At 40.8% G+C, this 17,780-nt stretch overlaps 1 protein-coding gene and 1 non-coding gene across 2 annotated transcripts in view; both read left to right on the forward strand.

Moving 5' to 3' along the window:
* The window catches only part of MICOS10 (mitochondrial contact site and cristae organizing system subunit 10), a 35,630-nt gene that overhangs the window by 3,678 nt on the left and 14,172 nt on the right, over window positions 1–17,780 (forward strand). The gene's annotated exons all lie outside the window — the stretch shown is intronic.
* On the forward strand, window positions 15,899–16,009 carry LOC137763135 (U6 spliceosomal RNA). The gene has a single exon (XR_011073704.1). It is a non-coding gene; the product is annotated as a U6 spliceosomal RNA (small nuclear RNA).

The following is a 17,780-nucleotide window of genomic DNA, read 5'->3' on the forward strand; positions in this document are numbered from 1 at the left end:
GGCAGGGAAGAAGGGCCAAGGCAGGCTTTCAGCTGCATATTGATAATTTCATGTTCTCTGGCTTCAGAGAGACTGAAGGGAGGTCAAGGTGAATGGACAGCTCCCTTGAGCACTTCTCTGTTTGGCACCTTATAACTAAGTGTTTTCATTCTTTTCCCACCGATTTGCTGAAAAATGACTATTTTAATCGCTCGTGTTTAGCCTAGCTATTGTACAGCTGAGTTAAAGAGCCCTCATAAGCATGTACTTTAGGCACAAGTTGTTTTAAAAATTGTTCTTCAAGGATTTACTCTGAAGCTTGAGTAATGTTCTCATATGATTTTGTCCTGTAGGAAGAGCTACATTTATTTATAAATACCACCCCTCCTTTCCTATCATAGGGAAAGCAGTTTTATTTCCCCCATATTCTGGTTTTAAAATATCTATTTATTTGTGTATAATAGGAGTATGTGGGATAGAAGATTTCTAATATGGTTTGACCTGGTGTACTGAGCTCATTGACTCAAAGAAACAAAACAAAACACACGCCTCCCTATAATAGGCACAATAGGCCATTGTTTGTTAAACATGTTTCTCTCTTCTTTCACTTCTTGTTCCTTTCTTTTCCTTTCTTCCCCTCACATTTTTCCTTTCTCCCTAGTTCATCCATAAGGTTTGAGACTAATGTCTTTAAAAAATAATAATAACATTGTTAGCATTTAAGAAGTTCCTAGGTGTCCTATTTATTCTCCATCACATCACTAAATTTTTTTTAAAGCTTTTTTAAAAATTTATTTTATTTTTGGCTGTGTTGGGTCTTCTTTGCTGTGCACCGTCTTTCTCTAGTTGCAGCGAGCGGGGACTACTCTTCGTTGCAGTGTCTGGGCTTCTCGTTGCGGTGGCTTCTCGTTGCGGTGGCTTCTCTTGTTGCGGAGCACAGGCTCTAGGCATGCGGGCTTCAGTAGTTGTGGCATGTGGACTCAGTAGTTGTGGCTCGCAGCCTCTAGAGCGCAGGCTCAGTAGTTGTGGCGTATGGGCTTAGTTGCTGCGCGGCATATGGGATCTTCCCGGACCAGGGCTCGAACCTGCGTCCCCTGCACTGGCAGGCGTTTTTTTGTGTTTTTTTTTAAACATCTTTATTGGAATATAATTGCTTTACAATGGTGTGTTAGTTCCTGCTGTATCACAAAGTGAATCAGCTATACATATACATATATCTCCATATCTCCTCCCTCTTGCGTCTCCCTCCCACCCTCCCTATCCCACCCCTCTAGGTGGTCACAGAGCACCGAGCTGATCTCCCTGTGCTATGTGGCTGCTTCCCACTAGCTATCTATTTTACATTTGGTAGTGTGTATATGTCCATGCCACTCTCTCACTTCGTCCCAGCTTACCCTTCCCCCTCCCTGTGTCCTCAAGTCCATTCTCTACGTTTGCGTCTTTATTCCTATCTTGCTCCTAGGTTCTTCAGAACCATTTTTTTTTTTTTTTTAGATTCCATATATATGTGTTAGCATACGGTATTTGTTTTTCTCCTACTGACTTACTTCACTCTGTATGACAGACTCTAGGTCCATCCACCTCACTACAAATAACTCAATTTTGTTTCTTTTTATGGCTGAGTAATATTCCATTGTATATATGTGCCACATCTTCTTTATCATTCACCTGTCAATGGACACTTAGGTTGCTTCCATGTCCTGGCTATTGTAAATAGTGCTGCAGTGAACATTGTGGTACATGACTCTTTTTGAATTATGGTTTTCTCAGGGTAGATGGCAGGCAGATTTTGAACCACTGTGCCACCAGGGAAGCCCCACTAATTTTTCTTAATAGCTCCTATCACCATCTGGAATTTGCAATTTGTTTCTTTACTTGATTGTCCCTCCTCCCTAGAATGTAAACTTCGTGAGAACCAGAGACTGTTTTGTTCACTGTTGACCCCCAGCCCCTGGGATAGAGGAGGCATACAGTAACTATTGTTAAATGAATGATATGTGTTGCTGAGAATTTTGTAGACTCTGTTCTCAGCCCGTATCTGCTACTCAGTGTCTTTATTAACTGAATGAATTAGCATTTAAATTTTAAAAGTCCAAGTAGGGTACATTTCATGTGAATTTCTGCCAGTTCACACTTTGACCATGTGTCCTTGTACTCTTGGAACTGTTACCAACTTTTAATTTCATCTGGGCATGTAAATTATTGTCAGTAATCTTAACAATAAAGTAGTATTAGAAATATTTGGGAGTAGTCAACCAAGAAACATAAACCAGAGAGCACTTTTTTATTTAAACAAGTAGAGCATGATGTTGGTTTAAGTGGTACTGCCAAAGCCTTATTGCAGGAAATTAAAAAGGAGTGAAGAATATTACATTTTATGAATAGCATGTTCCATTAGTTTATGTGAATGCGTCATTAATGGTTTTTGCTAATTTTATGAATTTATTTTTGTTTTATCAGATTTATTGAATGCTCTGGTTTTCTTTCCCACTCTGCTCAAGGGCTGTGCCATTTATTGATATTTTCCTTGTACGTACTGACTAGTTAGCCTTGTGTGTACCCACATGAATAAGACACACATTCTTGCTAATGAGAATAGGAATCATAGTATTGTGCTAACACAGGAGTCTTAATAGTTCTGGGACAGAGCTGATGCGCTCACCTTTGCTTGTCACTCGGACTGGATGGGAAGTTTTATCTATTTTCTGTTTCCCAGGGGAAATAAGATCCTAAGAGATGAGAAAATCAGAGTTGATGAGACTTATGGAGGTCCTTCCCTGCAATTTGAGAATATCTAAGCCCTGCGAGTGTAGGTCATAGAAGCATTGTCATTGCCCTTAGAGTGCTGTTACAACTCACTCTCGAATGCAGAAGGCCTGTGCTGGCAGGCTGTCACCTCATGACCAAGTTGATGTCTGTGTGGCAGAGGCTATGGCCCCAGATTTGCTGGAGGAAGCTTTGAGGAGAATCTCGCTCCAGTACTTTGTGGATTCATTTGGAGGCCTTGGGAATCCTTAATGTGAAAAAACTGTGAAATTGGCTATGTCCCTTCTCCCCCACATTTCACTCCCACTTTGAGACCAGAGTAAGGAATATCTAGTCTTTTTTTTTTTTAATTAATTAATTTATTTTTGGCTGTGTTGGGTCTTAGTTGATGTGCGCGGGCTTTCTCTAGTTGCGGCGAGCAGGGGCTACTCTTCATTGTGGTGCACGAGATTCTCATTGTGGTGGCTTCTCTTGTTGCAGAGCGTGGGCTCTAGGCACATGGGCTTCAGTAGTTGCAGCAGGCAGGCTCAGTATTTGTGGCTTGTGGGCTCTAGAGCATAGGCTCAGTAGTTATGGCACACGGGCTTAGTTGTTCCGCGGCATGTGGGGTCTTCCCAGACCAGGGCTTGAACCCATGTCCCCTGCATTGGCAGGCGGATTCTTAACCACTGCACCACCAGGGAAGTCCCAGGAATATCTAGTCTTAATAATCCATGTATTGGCCAGAAAATCTAAAAGAGGGGAAGGAGATGTCATGGTTGGGAGAGGGGTTGACCAATGCCATGATACTTTCCTGAAAAAGGCTGTTCTTGCAAGCCAGGTGTATTAAGCATGAGGAAAAATGCAAGCCATGGACATTTATAAGCAGCTCCTAGAATGTATTCCATTTAATGGACTGTGGTAGCATTCACATGCCTTTCCTTTTCTTTTGCCTGATTTTTTGCATTAGAAATAAATGTACCAATAATTACCTCTCTGTGCCTCAGTTTCCTCAACTATAAAATGGTAGTTGTTTACAAGTGATGATAAAATGAGATAATCTCTGTACAGTGGTTAGTACATTACCTGTACTTGGTAAATACTAGCTGCAGGCATGTGAATGAAGGATAGCAATTATAAGTTAAAATAACACATTTGCTCCTATCACGGCTATTGTGGGTGGTATGGAAGTCCGACAATTGGTATTCCAGTTTTATATACATAGTAGTAATAATTAATGTATACTTCTCTAAGCAATTTAATACCAGGCATTGTGGAAATCTCTGGGGAGGGGTGCACAGGTGAATAGGCACTGGGCCTACCCTTGAGGGGCTTACCTTCTTGAGGAATGTGAAAAGGAGGTGGAGACTTCGGAATTCCATCTTAGAGAATTCCATCTTAGGTGTTTAGTAGGTGGACCGGGTGGAGGTCTGCATTTCGGGTCTCAGAAACTGTCCAGGCATCATCCCAGAGGAGAGAGAGACTTTGGCTCCTTCGGGGAGTGATGATAATGGCTACCATTTATTGAGCACTTACCATGTGCCAGACACTGTGCTAAGCATGTTACATTATCTCATTTAATCCTCATAGTCTTGAGGGGTATTTTCCCTCAATTTTTTTTTAATTGTGATAAAATACAAATAAAATTTACCATTTTATGGGGGGGATAAATTAGGAGTTTGAGATTAACATATACACACTACTATATAGAAAATAGATGAACAACAAGGACCTACTGTATAGCACAGGGAACTATATTCAATATCTTGTAATAACCTATAATGGAAAAGAACCTGAAAAAGTTATATATATATATATATATATATATATATATACACACACACATATATATATACACACACATATATATATATAAAACTGAATCACTTTGCTGTATACCCAAAACTAACACAACATTGTAAATCAACTATATTTCAATAAAATTTTTAAAATTTTAATTTAAATTAAAACATTTTTAAATTGACCATCTTAACCGTCTTTAGGTGTACCACTAAGGGGTATTAAATATGTTCACAGTGCTGTACACTCATTACCATCATCTATCTCCATAACTCTTCATCTTGTAAAACTGAAACTCTGTACCCAGTTAACAATAACTCTCTACTCCTGCGCATACCTTCCAGCCCCTGGCAACCACCACTCTACTTTCTGTCTCTGTGATTTTGACTACTCTTAAGTACCTCATGTAAGTAGAATCATACAGTATTTGTCTTTTTGAGATTGGCTTATTTTACTTTGTATAATGTCTTCAAGGTTTACTCTATTTATATATTTATTTAGGCTGTGTTGGGTCTTCCTTGCTGCGCGTGGGCTTTCTTTAGTTGCGGCTGGTGGAGGCTACTCTTTGTTGCGGTGTGTGGGCTTCTCATTGCAGTGGCTTCTCTTGCTGTGGAGCACGGGCTCTAGGCCCGCGGGCTTCAGTAGTTGTGAGTCGTGGGCTCAGTAGTTGTGGCACACGGGCTTAGTTGCTCTGCGGCATGTGGGATCTTCCCGGACCAGGACTCGAACCCGTGTCCCCTCCATTGGCAGGCAGATCCTTAACCCCTGTGCCACCAGGGAAGCCCGTTGTGGCTGTACCATTTTACATTCTTACTTACACTGCACAAGAGTCCCAGTTTCTTCACATCCTCACCAACATTTGTTCTTTTCTTTTAAAAAAATTTTTTTAATAGTAGCCATCCTAATCAATGTAAGGTAGTATCTCATTGTAACTTTGATTTGCATTTCTCTAATAATTAGTGATGTTCAGTGCATCTTTCCATATACTTATTGGTCATTTGTATATCTTCTTTGGAGAAATGTCAGTTCAAGTCCTTTGTCCATCTTTTTTTTTTTTTTTTAATCATTTATTTTTGGCTGCGCTGGGTCTTCGTTGCTGCACGCGGGCTTTCTCTAGTTGTGGCGAGCGGGGGCTACTCTTTGTTGGGGTGCGCGTGCTTCTCATTGTGGTGGCTTCTCTTGTTGTGGAGCATGGGCTCTAGGCGTGCGGGCTTCAGTAGTTGTGGCACGCGGGCTCAGTAGTTGTGGCTCACAGGCTCTAGAGCGCAGGCTCAGTAGTTGTGGCGCAGGGGCTTAGTTGCTCCACGGCATGTGGGATCTTCCTGGACCAGCGTTCGAACCCGTGTCCCCTGCATTGGCAGGCAGATTCTTAACCACTGTGCCACCAGGGAAGCCCTCTTTGTCCGTCTTTGAATTATTTTTGTTGTTGTTGCATTTAGGATTTCTCTATATATTCTTTTTTAGAATATTTATTTATTTATTTATTTTTGGTTGCATTGGGTCTTTGTTGCTGCGCGTGGGCTTTCTCTAGTTGTGGCGAGCGGGGGCTACTCTTTGTTGCGGTGCGCGGGCTTCTCATTGCAGTGGCTTCTCGTTGCGGTCACAGGCTTCTAGGCGTGCAGGCTTGTAGTTGCAGCACGCGGGCTCAGTAGTTGTGGCTCTCCGGCTCTAGAGCACAGGCTCGGTAGTTGTGGCACATGGGCTTAGTTGCTCTGCGGCATGCGGGATCTTCCCGGACCAGGGCTTGAACCCGTGTCCCCTGCACTGGCAGGCGGACTCTTAACCATTGTGCCACAAGGGAAGTCCCATCTCTATATATTCTTTTTTTTTTTAATATTACATTCATGGTAGAGTTTTATTTATTTATTTTTTTGGCTGTGTTGGGTCTTTGTTTCTGTGCTAGGGCTTCCTCTAGTTGCGGCAAGCGGGGGCCACTCTTCATCGCAGTGCGCGGGCCTCTCACTATCGTGGCCTCTCTTGTTGCGGAGCACAGGCTCCAGACGCGCAGGCTCAGCAGTTGTGGCTCACGGGCCCAGTTGCTCCGCGGCATGTGGGATCTTCCCAGACCAGGGCTCGAACCCGTGTCCCCTGCATTAGCAGGCAGATTCTCAACCACCGCACCACCAGGGAAGCCCCCATCTCTATATTCTTGATATTAATCCTTTATCGGATCCGTGATTTGCAAATATTTTCTCCCATGTATGTGGGATACCTTTTTGCTCTGTTGGTATTATCTTTTGGTACACAAAATTAAAAAATTTTTATGAAGTCCAGTTTGTCAATTTTTTCTTTTGTTGACTGTGCTTTTGGTGTCTGAGCAGCAAAAATCTCGTTTCTCATCTACTCTCATACCGACAGTACTTCTGATGGCAGATGTGTTGGTTTTCCACACCAAGATATTCTCTGACACCAGCTGGGTGCTCCATTGCACAATTCAATTCTGACAATAACAGGATAGCACAGACCCTATGAGTTAAGGGCTTAGTCCCCTAAGACTCTCACTTCAGATGCCAATCAGAAGTCCAGATTGTTACCTACGCTTCTGACTGACTGGCTATGAATCAGAGGTTCCCATGATTCCCTCTTAGGGTTCAATAATTTGTTAGAGTGGCTCACAGAGCTCGGGAAAACAGTTTGTTTAGTAGATTACCAGTTTATTACCAAGGATACTAAAGAATCTGAATGAACAGCCAGATGAAGAGATACATTTGGTGAGGTCCTGAAGGGTCCCAAGCCAGGAGCTTCTGTTTCTGTGGAGGTGGGGTGCACCTCCCTCCTGGCATGTTGCCCTCCTGGCATGTAGATTTGTTCACCATCCTGGAAGCTCTCAGAACCCCATACTTTTGGGATTTTTCGGAAGCTTCATCATGAAGGCATGATTAATCATTAACTCAGTCTCCAGCCCCTCTCCCCTTCTTGGAGGATGGGGGATGAGGCTGGAAATTCCAAGCGTGACTTGGTCTTTCTGGTGATCAGCCCTCATCCTGAAGCCATGCAGGAGCCCATCAAGAGTCGCCTCATTAGAGTAAAAGACACGCCTATCACCCAGGAAGTTCTAAGGGATTTAAGAGCTCTCTGCCAGGAACTGGAGGCAGAGACCGATATATGTATTTGTATGATTTCATATCCAAGAAATCATTGCCAAATCCAATGTGATGATGTTTTTGCCCTATGTTTCCTCTTAGAGTCTTAGAGTCTTACAGGTTTTTGAGCTGTATTCAGTTAATTTTTGTATATGGTGCCAGATAAGGAGAGTCTGATTTCATTTTTTTTGCATGTGGATATCCAGTTTTCCCAGAACCATTTGTTGAAAACACAGGCCTTTCCCCACTGAATGGTCTTGGCACCCTTGTCAAAAACCATTTGACCATATATGCAAGGGTTTATTTCTGGGCTGTCTATTCCATTGGTCTATCTGTCTGTCTTTATGCCAGTACTACACTGTTTTTTTTTTTTTTTGACTGTGCCGTGCGTTTTGAGAGATCTTAGTTCCCTGACCAGGGGTTGAACCCGGGCCCACGGCAGTGAAAGCTCTGAGTTCTAACCACTGGACCACCAGGGAATTCCCAGTACTACATTGTTTTGATAACTGTAGCTTTGTAGTAAGTTTTGAAATCAGGAAATGTGTCTCTTGGTTTGTTCTTTTTCAAGATTATTTTGGCTATTCAGGGTCCCTTGAGATTCCATATGAATTTTAGGATGGGTTTTATATTTCTGCAGAAAATATCATAGGATTTTGATAGGGATTGCATCGAATCTGTAGATCCCTTTGGATAGTATTGACATCTGGTAGCAAATAATATTCTATGGCATGGATATACCACATTTTGTTTATCCATTTATCAGTTGATGGACATTTAGGTTGTTTACACTTTTTCGCTATTATGAATAATGCTGCTGTGACCAAGTATACCAGTTTTTATATGGACATATGTTTTCATTTCTCTTGGGTATGTTCCTAGGAGTGGGATTACTGGATTGTATGGCTCTTTGTGTGTGTAGCATTGAGAAAAACCATTAAATGTTAAGCTGAAGAGTGACATGGTTGAATGTCTGATTTCAGAAAGATCCCTGAAGTATTATGAGAATGAATTGGAAAGGGCCAGAATGAGGGCAAGGGATGTATTAGTATATTATTGCAAAGTCATGTCATAAGTGAAATGATCAGGTTAGAGGAACCCAGAACTAAGATGGGGGCAGAAGGAGTGGAATGGAGACAGATGTAATGGTGACAGTACAGCAGTAATGTTTACAGAACTTGAAATGCAGGCTCACGAACAGGAGTCGTCAGGGTGATGTCAAACCTACATAAATGGAGAGTGGAATTGCGGTTGACAAGTAGGAGAGGCAGGAGGGGAGCCCAAGTAACATTTTGCAGTTTATTAATTTCTGTTATGTCTTGAGATTTGTCACTGGGTATATGCAGCTCAGTCAACAGAGATGAAAGTTAATGCTTTGCCACGCATTCATCTTCATGAAAAGAAAGGGTTTGGCCTTGTTCCTTCCTTGCTAAGAAAGTAGGACAGTAAATGATTTAGCAGCTGACCTACCTTAGAATTAACCAGCAGGTTTTGTGTAGTCATCCGCTAATCAATTACGTGTAGTTAAATTGATTGTTTAAGACCATTTTAATTTTAAAATAATACTATACTGGTCAACTAATCTATAACAAAGGAGGCAAGGATATACAACGGAGAAAAGACAGTCTCTTCAATAAGTGGTGCTGGGAAAACTGGACAGCTACATGTAAAAGAATGAAATTAGAACACTCTCTAACACCATACACAAAAATAAACTCAAAATGGATTAGAGACCTAAATGTAAGACAAGACACTATAAAACTCTTAGAGAAAAACATAGGAAGAACACTCTTTGACGTAAATCACAGCAAGATCTTTTTTGATCCATCTCCTATAGTAATGGAAATAAAAACAAAAATAAACACAAATGGGACCTGATGAACCTTAAAAGCTTTTGCAAAGCAAAGGAAACTACAAACAAGACGAAAAGGCAACCCTCAGAATGAGAGAAAATATTTGCAAACGAATCAATGGACAAAGGATTAATCTCCAAAATATATAAACAGCTCAAGCAGCTCAATATTAAAAAAACAAACAACCCAATCAAAAAATGGGCAGAAGACCTAAATAGACATTTCTCAAAGAAGACATATAGATGGCCAAGAAGCACGTGAAAAGCTGCTCAACTGCTCAACATCACTAATTATTAAAGAAATGCAAATCAAAACTACAGTGAGGTATCACCTCACACCAGTTAGAATGGTCATCATCAGAAAATCTACAAACAACAAATGCTGGAGAGGGTGTGGAGAAAAGGGAATCCTCTTGTACTGTTGGTCAGACTGTAAACTGATACAGCCACTATGGAGAACAGTATGGAGGTTCCTTAAAAAACTAAAAATAGAATTACCATATGACCCAGCAATCCCACTACTGGGCATATACCCAGAGAAAACCATAATTCAAAAAGGCACATGCGGTAGCACAGGGAGATCAGCTCGGTGGTTTGTGACCACCTAGAGGGGTGGGATAGGGAGGGTGGGAGGGAGGGAGACGCAAGAGGGAAGAGATAGGGGAACATATGTATATGTATAACTGATTTACTTTGTTATAAAGCAGAAACTAACAAACCATTGTGAAGCAATTATACTCCAATAAAGATGTTAAGGAAAAAAAAAGGCATAGGCGGGACTTCCCTGGTGGCACAGTGGTTAAGAATCCGCCTGCCAATGCAAGGGACATAGGTTCGATCCCTGGTCTGGGAAGATCCCACGTGCCACGGAGCAACTAAGCCCGTGCACCACAACTGCTGAGCCTGCGCTCTGGAGCCCGTGAGCCACAACTACTGAGCCCACGTGCCACAACTACTGAAGCCCGCGCGCCTAGAGCCCGTGCTCCGCAACAAGAGAAGCCACTGCAATGAGAAGCCCACGCACCACAACTAAGAGTAGCCCCCACTCGCTGCAACTAGAGAAAGCCCGCGCGCAGCAACGAAGACCCAACGCAGCCAAAAATAAAAAAAAACAAACAAACAAAACAAACAGACACATGCACCCCAATGTTCATTGCAGCACTGTTTACAATAGCCAGGTCATGGAAGCAACCTAAATGCCCATCGACAGACGAATGGATAAAGATGTGGTACATATATACAGTGGAATATTGCTCAACCATAAAAAGGAATGAAATTGGGTCATTTGTAGAGGCGTGGATGGATCTAGAGACTGTCATACAGAGTGAAGTAAGTTAGAAAGAGAAGAACAAATATCGTATATTAACGCATATATGTGGAACCTAGAAAAATGGTACAGATGAACTGGTTTGCAGGGCAGAAATAGAGACACAGATGTAGAGAACAAATGTATGGACACCACGTGGGGAAAGTGGCAGGGGTGTGGTGGTGGTGGTGGGATGAATTGGGAGATTGAGATTGACATGTATACACTAATATGTATAAAATAGATAACTAGTAAGAACCTGCTGTATAAAAAATAAATAAAATTCAAAAATTCAAAAAAAAATACTATACTGAAAGAGGCCATTGAATAGTCATGGAAAAAGAAAGCAAATTACTGTTTTTCTTTAAGTATCAGTTCATCTGATAAATATGGGTTACCACAAAGTATTGGTGGCTCACCAAAAAGTGCCTTTTGGTAGCCTGTGTTTGCAAACTGATACCTCTCCATTTCATGGAGTGATATCAATTAGGGTAAACTAAAATACTTCAAAGGTTTTTGGTTGTTTATAGGTTTGGGTTTCAAATTAGTACATGTTAATTGTTGAATTAGTAGCCATATTTTGTTTGTTATATGTATTTATAAACAATGTTTGGGAGCAGAAATCCTTTTTCCATTTGCGGCAGCAATATGAATAATGGAACATTGTGATCTTCCTAGAGGAGAATTTTCTGTTAGTATTGTAGAATAATGTAATTAGGCACTATATGGAACTTGAAAACATATTTAAATTTTTGTTCTGGCTGTGGTTTTATGCTTTCCTAAAATGTGGCCTGAAACAGTTTATTAGTAAATATGCTGAATTGCTTTTTCTGGCAAGTTCATTTCAGTGTTGAATCCAAGGGAAAATACAAATATTTACTTATAAAAGTCGTTAGGTGTGGTAATATTTTTACCACGGCCATTGACCCACTATTGAAATGTTAGGGCATTGCTAGGTTGGATCCTGTTTATTTAAAGGCCAAGAGAGGGAAAGAGAGAGGAAGTTAACATTAATTGAATACCTGTTATGTGCCACCATATTTGGCACACTAATATATTATCCCTTTTTTACTCTCCTAGCAATTCAGTGAGGAAGTTTATATTATCTCTTTTTCAGCAAGAAAAATAATGCTCAAAGATACTTGTAGAAACTGAGACGTTCATTTAAAAATCCACATGAAAATGTAAACAATCCAAAACAAAGTGATTTTTTTTTTTTTTTGTTTTGGCTGTGCCCTGAGGCATGCGAGATCTTAGTTCCCCAACCAGGGATCGAACCCCTGCCCCCTGCAGTGGAAGCGCGGAGTCTTAACCACTGAACTGCCAGGGAAGTCCCCAAAGCGATTTTTTAAAAGAAAAACAAAGTTGGAAGACTAACATTACCTGATTTCAAGACTTACTGTAAAGCTTCAGTGAACAAGACAGTGTGGTGTTGGAGAAGGGATACACGTATAAATCGGTGAGATTGGCTAGTGTCTAGAAATAGACCCATAAATATATTGTTAATTCATTTTTGACAAAGATGCCAAGACAGTTTAATGGGGAAAGGAAAATCTTTTCAAGAAATTGTGCTAGAATAACTAGGTATCCATAGAGAGAAAAAAAATGAACCTCATTATCACATATGAAAATTAACTTGAAGAATCACAGACATGTAAAAGCTAAAACTAAATATTTCTAAAAGAAGGCATAGGAGAAAAATCTTTGTGACCTTGAGTTCAAAAAGAGTCCCTAAAAAAGAAAAGATTTCTTAGGTCACAGAAAGCAAAATCACAAAGAAAAAAATTGATATGCTGGATTTGATCAAAATGTAAAACTTGCTCTTTGAAAGACACCATTAAGAGAACAAAAAAAGGCAAGCCACAGAATGGGAGAGAATATTTGCAATACATATATCTGATAAAGGACTTGTTTCCAGAATAAAGAATTTTAAAATTTCATCATAAGAAGACAATCCATCTGAGAAAATTGGTTAAATGTTTGAAAAGATTCATTGCAAAAGAAGTTATACTAATGGCAAATAAGAACATGAAAAGATGTTAACATCAATGGGCGTTGGGGAAATGCAAATTAAAATCATAATGAGATACCCCTATACACCCATTAAAATAGTTTAAAAGACTGACAACATTAAAGTTTTCTAGGATGTGGAGCAACTGGAATTCTTGTACACTGTTGTTGGGGAAGTATAATGGCACAATCGTTTTGTAAAACTGGTAGTTTCTTATAAAGTTAAACATACCATCTATTCATTCTACTCCTGGGTATTTATTTACTCAGGAGAAATGAAAACATATGTTCACAAAAAGTCTTATATATATGTCCTTGAAAGGTGTCCTTGATAATCATAAAGTGAGAAAAGCAAATTTTAGAACATCATGTGTGATAAACGATCCTACTTATATAAATGGAATGATAAACAATAAACTTAATCCAAATTACTTCTTGGAATGATAATGATGCTTGGTGGGGAGGATCATTAACTTTGCTCTTTTTATGATGTAAGGAAATAAACATGAGAACAATTTCTGTTCAAAAAATTATTTACTGAGTTCATTTGGTTCCTACAGTTGAGGACTATGAATAATCTTTAAATAAATATGTTAAGTCTAGTTTTGTTATTTAATAGGTTAGTTTAAATAAGCTTTTCACTAACTTTGAAATTACACTGGTAACTATTAATGAAGTTTCTCATTGATTGACAGGTCAATGGGATTTGCTCTTGGTGGACGTGATGTCCCATTGTTGCTTTCCTTGTTTGGCCCCAGTTGAATAACTTCCATGAATACATAGACTTACAGAATGATAGATTATTAGAGCTGGAAGGAGCCTTAGGGATTCATTTGGTCTAGTGGTTTTTAAATGTCTTCCAAAGTACCCTAGTGGTTGCCACTGGCGGAGGGGGGCTAGGTACAGAGCAGAAAGGGAAGGCCAAGCAAATGGATTTCTAGTCAGGCTTTCAGCCCAGTCGCCTCCCCCTGCCTGAACAGAGCAACTCTACTTTGATCTGTTGTATTTATATATTTTCTGCATAAGATTTTATTTGGAAAAATAATTTGAATGCTTTGGAGGGAAAAAAGACTGATAACAGTGATTTCAACCCTTTCATTTAACAGATTGGAAAAATTGTGTCTGGAGAATTTGAGATGTGTTTCCCAGGGTCTGTTCCTATAGAGTGATTTGTTTGGAACCTGTTTCTGTTCTGGATATTGGACAGATTTGTCCACGAGACTGCTGCTTTACAACTCCTCCTGGATTTACCCAGTCACTGGGGTCCCACACACTTGGGGCACACAAACACACACTCTCTCCATTCTCCTACCACTGACCAGTCAGTAACGTAGTTTGGACCTTGGTTTAAGATAACATTTCTATTGAATGTGTTTGCTTCCTATTTCAGCTAGAGACCATTTCTAACTGAGAAATGGCTATCTAGAATCATATAACTTATATGTTACAACAAACAGGGGAGTTTATTTATCATGTTTTCAAAATGTGGTCTATAGAGCCCTAGAGTTTGTGGGGCCCATCTGGGGGGGACAAGTACAGGGTTCAGGAGGGTAGGGCCTGGATGCTACTTGGACTCCTCAAATAGCAGCTTAGTTTTATCTTTTGAATGTACTGGGCTTTCACAGAAGATTTCTCTGGAACAAAAGGCTTTCTGCTTTGAAAGAAAGAAGAGGAAGAAGGAAGGGAATTGTGTCCAGCCTCTCACTGTAAGGGTGAGGAAACTGAGGGCCTGCAGTGTTAACCTCCTTCAGCTGGAAAAGCAGTGTGTGGGACATTGAAAGAAGAGTCGGCCTTGGGAATTCCCTGGTGGTCTAGTGGTTGGGACTCAGTGCTTTGACTGCTGTGGCCCAGGTTCAATCCCTGGTCGTGTACCATTTGGCACGGTGCAGCCGAAAAAGAAAGAGTGGGCCTTGAGCCTAGTGAGCTTGGGACAGTCTTCGGCTTCTTTGAGCCTCAGTTTCCTCTTCTGTAAATTTGGGATGCTAATCCCTACATGGTTTTGATGAAGCCCAGGATTAGGTAATAACCTAATGGTTGTGAAAGTATTTTATAAACTGTAAACCCCTAGACTGGGGGTGAAGTACCCCCTCACCCCCAGGGACATGTGGCAATGTTTGGTGCCATGTATGGTTGCCATACTGGGGGATGGGGGAGTGGGGGTACTGACACCTGGTGGGTCGCGGACAGGGATGCCGCTGAAACGACAGCATCCACGACAAAGGAATACCAGCCCCAAATGTCAGCAGTCAAGGTTGGTAAATCCTGCCCGTGACAAATGTGACTTCTCTAGACTTCTCATTCTTTACGACTCCCCTGCCACAGCCCTGCCAGACTACACTCACCCAACACAGGGTCGAATATTCATACATATAGTACATCTGCACACACAGACTCTTTCAGCAGCAAACATAATGGGAAATGAAGTGGAAAAAAAAAGAAAAAGGAACAAACAGAATAATTAGAATGACTTTTTTTTTTTTTTAAATTTGGCCACACCGCACGGCTTCTGGGATCCTAGTTCCCTGACCAGAGATTGAACCCGCGCCCTCAGCAGTGAAATCACGGAGTCCTAACCACTGGACCGCCAGGGAATTCCCTAGAATGACTTTAAAGGAAGCATAGCTTATAATTTTTAGGTCTTTTTTTTTTTTTGACTAAATACATACTTGTTAAAAAAAAAAAAACTGTACTACTTAAAGTGAAAGTCCATTGGAATCTAGATAATGATTATTAACAATTTAACTTGTCATTTTTAAAAGAAGTGGAGAAAGTGAATTTGAAATGCTTTTTATTTATTTATTTTTAAAATTATTTATTTATTTATTTTTGGCTGCATCGTGTCTTAGTTGGGGCACTTGGGATCTTTCGTTGCGGCGCGAGGGCTTCTCTCTAGTTTTGTGGCACGGGCTCCAGAGCATGTGGGCTCTGTAGTTGCGGCACATGGGCTCTCTAGTTGTGGCACGTGAGCTTAGTTGCCCTGCGGCATGATGGGATCTTAGTTCCCTGACCAGGGATTGAACCCGCATCCCCTGCATTGGAAGGCGGATTCTTAACCGACCACCAGGGAAGTCCCTGAAATGCTTTTTAGAAAGCATGATAGGAACAAGAAATAAAGGATAAAGAGGTGAGCTCACTTCGGCAGCACATATACTAAAAAAAATTGGAATGATACAGAGAAGGTTAGCATGGCCCCCGAGCAAGGATGACACACACATTTGTGAAGCATTCCATATTTAAAAAAAGGGGGGGGGTACCACTTAGAATAACATTTTGGAAGAATATGGGATATGAAAATATGGTCAATATTAATGGAGGATGGGGAGCCGTTTAGAAAAATGGTACAAGTGAGATGTGTCTGGGAGAGAGGGCAGATGGGGGGGCAGATCGTAGTGTGGCCCAGGTGCTTGTTTAAAATAATAGAGACCCACCACCAAGTTGCTTCAATTGTGTATATCTTCAGGTAGAATTTGATTAATAGTTAACAGTGTATATGGGAGGAATTGAAATCCATTGCTTTTACTTATGTTTTGTTTATCCAACCTAAACCTGCATTAGAATGCTTAGGATAATTTGTAATTATTATAACACTCTGACATAATTGTTGATGGATCTGTAGACCTACTTTATTTTGACAAATGTTAGAAACAAATGTTTCTGATTGTTTGTCACAACCTGCACATATAAACTACTCAGAATTCCTTTTTGATAGATTTTAAATGATTAACTGAAGCAAATGATTTGAGCAACATAATTCACTTTTTACTAGGAAGGTAGTCCTAAGAAAGCTGCTAGTTTCTTGGCATCATTTCAGATGACTACATTGAAGTCCATGAGTTGTAGGAATTCTTTTTTTTTTAACCATTTCAGCATAAGCCTGTATGTGAGCTTATAATATCCCCATCTGATTAGAAGCAAAAATACAGTATATTACTGCTCTAATCTTATGTTGTCTTGACATTAGTATAAATGCTACTAATCTTATGTTTTCCCGGAAGAGATTGGCTGTGACCATTGAAAAAAATCACAGCTTTTTCCCCCTTGTTCCAACTGCAACTTGAAGTTCATTGTATTTCAGCACATGGCTTATCTTTAGGAAGAATTTTTTTTTCTTCACTCAGTGTATGAGAACTAAATTTTTGGTTTCTTAATGTATGCAAGCCCAGTGATTTGGAGAGGTTTATTTATGGGGCTTTGTAGAGTACTTATGCCTTTAAGAAAGACTGTAGGCTTCCCTGGTGGCACAGTGATTAAGAATCCACCTGCCAATGCAGGGGACACGGGTTCGATCCCTGGTCCTGGAAGATCCCACATGCCGCGGAGCAACTAAGCCCGTGCGCCTCAACTACTGAGCCTGCGCTCTAGAGCCCACGAGCCACAACTACTGAAGCTCACGCACTTAGAGCCTGTGCTCCACAACAAGAGAAGCCACCACAATGAGAAGCCCGCACACCGCAACCAAGAGTAGCCCCCGCTCGCCACAACTAGGGAAAGCCCGCGCACAGCAATGAAGACCCAATGCAGCCAAAAATAAATAAATAAATAAATTTAAAAAAACAAAAAAAGAATGACTGTAGAATACTACTATAATAGAAAGTCAGCTGGGTGCTGTTTCCTAAACCTCATAGTCTTGGGCACCTTATGAGAACCAGATTTTTAAGAAGACATTTAAATTAAATTAATTAATTAATTTAAAAAATTTATTTAGGGGCTTCCCTGGTGGTGCAGTGGTTGAGAGTCTGCCTGCCAATGCAGGGGACATGGGTTCGAGCCCTGGTCTGGGAAGATCCCACATGCCACGGAGCAACTGGGCCCGTGAGCCACAACTACTGAGCCTGCGCGTCTGGAGCCTGTGCTCCGCAACAAGAGAGGCCGCGATAGTGAGAGGCCCGCGCACCGCGATGAGGAGAGGCCCACGCTTGCCACAACTAGAGAAAGCCCTCGCACAGAAACGAAGACCCAACACAGCAAAATATAAATAAATAAAATTAAGAAATGTTATAAGAAAGGT

Source organism: Eschrichtius robustus, chromosome 3, assembly GCF_028021215.1.
Source record: "Eschrichtius robustus isolate mEscRob2 chromosome 3, mEscRob2.pri, whole genome shotgun sequence".
Lineage (NCBI taxonomy): Eukaryota > Metazoa > Chordata > Mammalia > Artiodactyla > Eschrichtiidae > Eschrichtius > Eschrichtius robustus.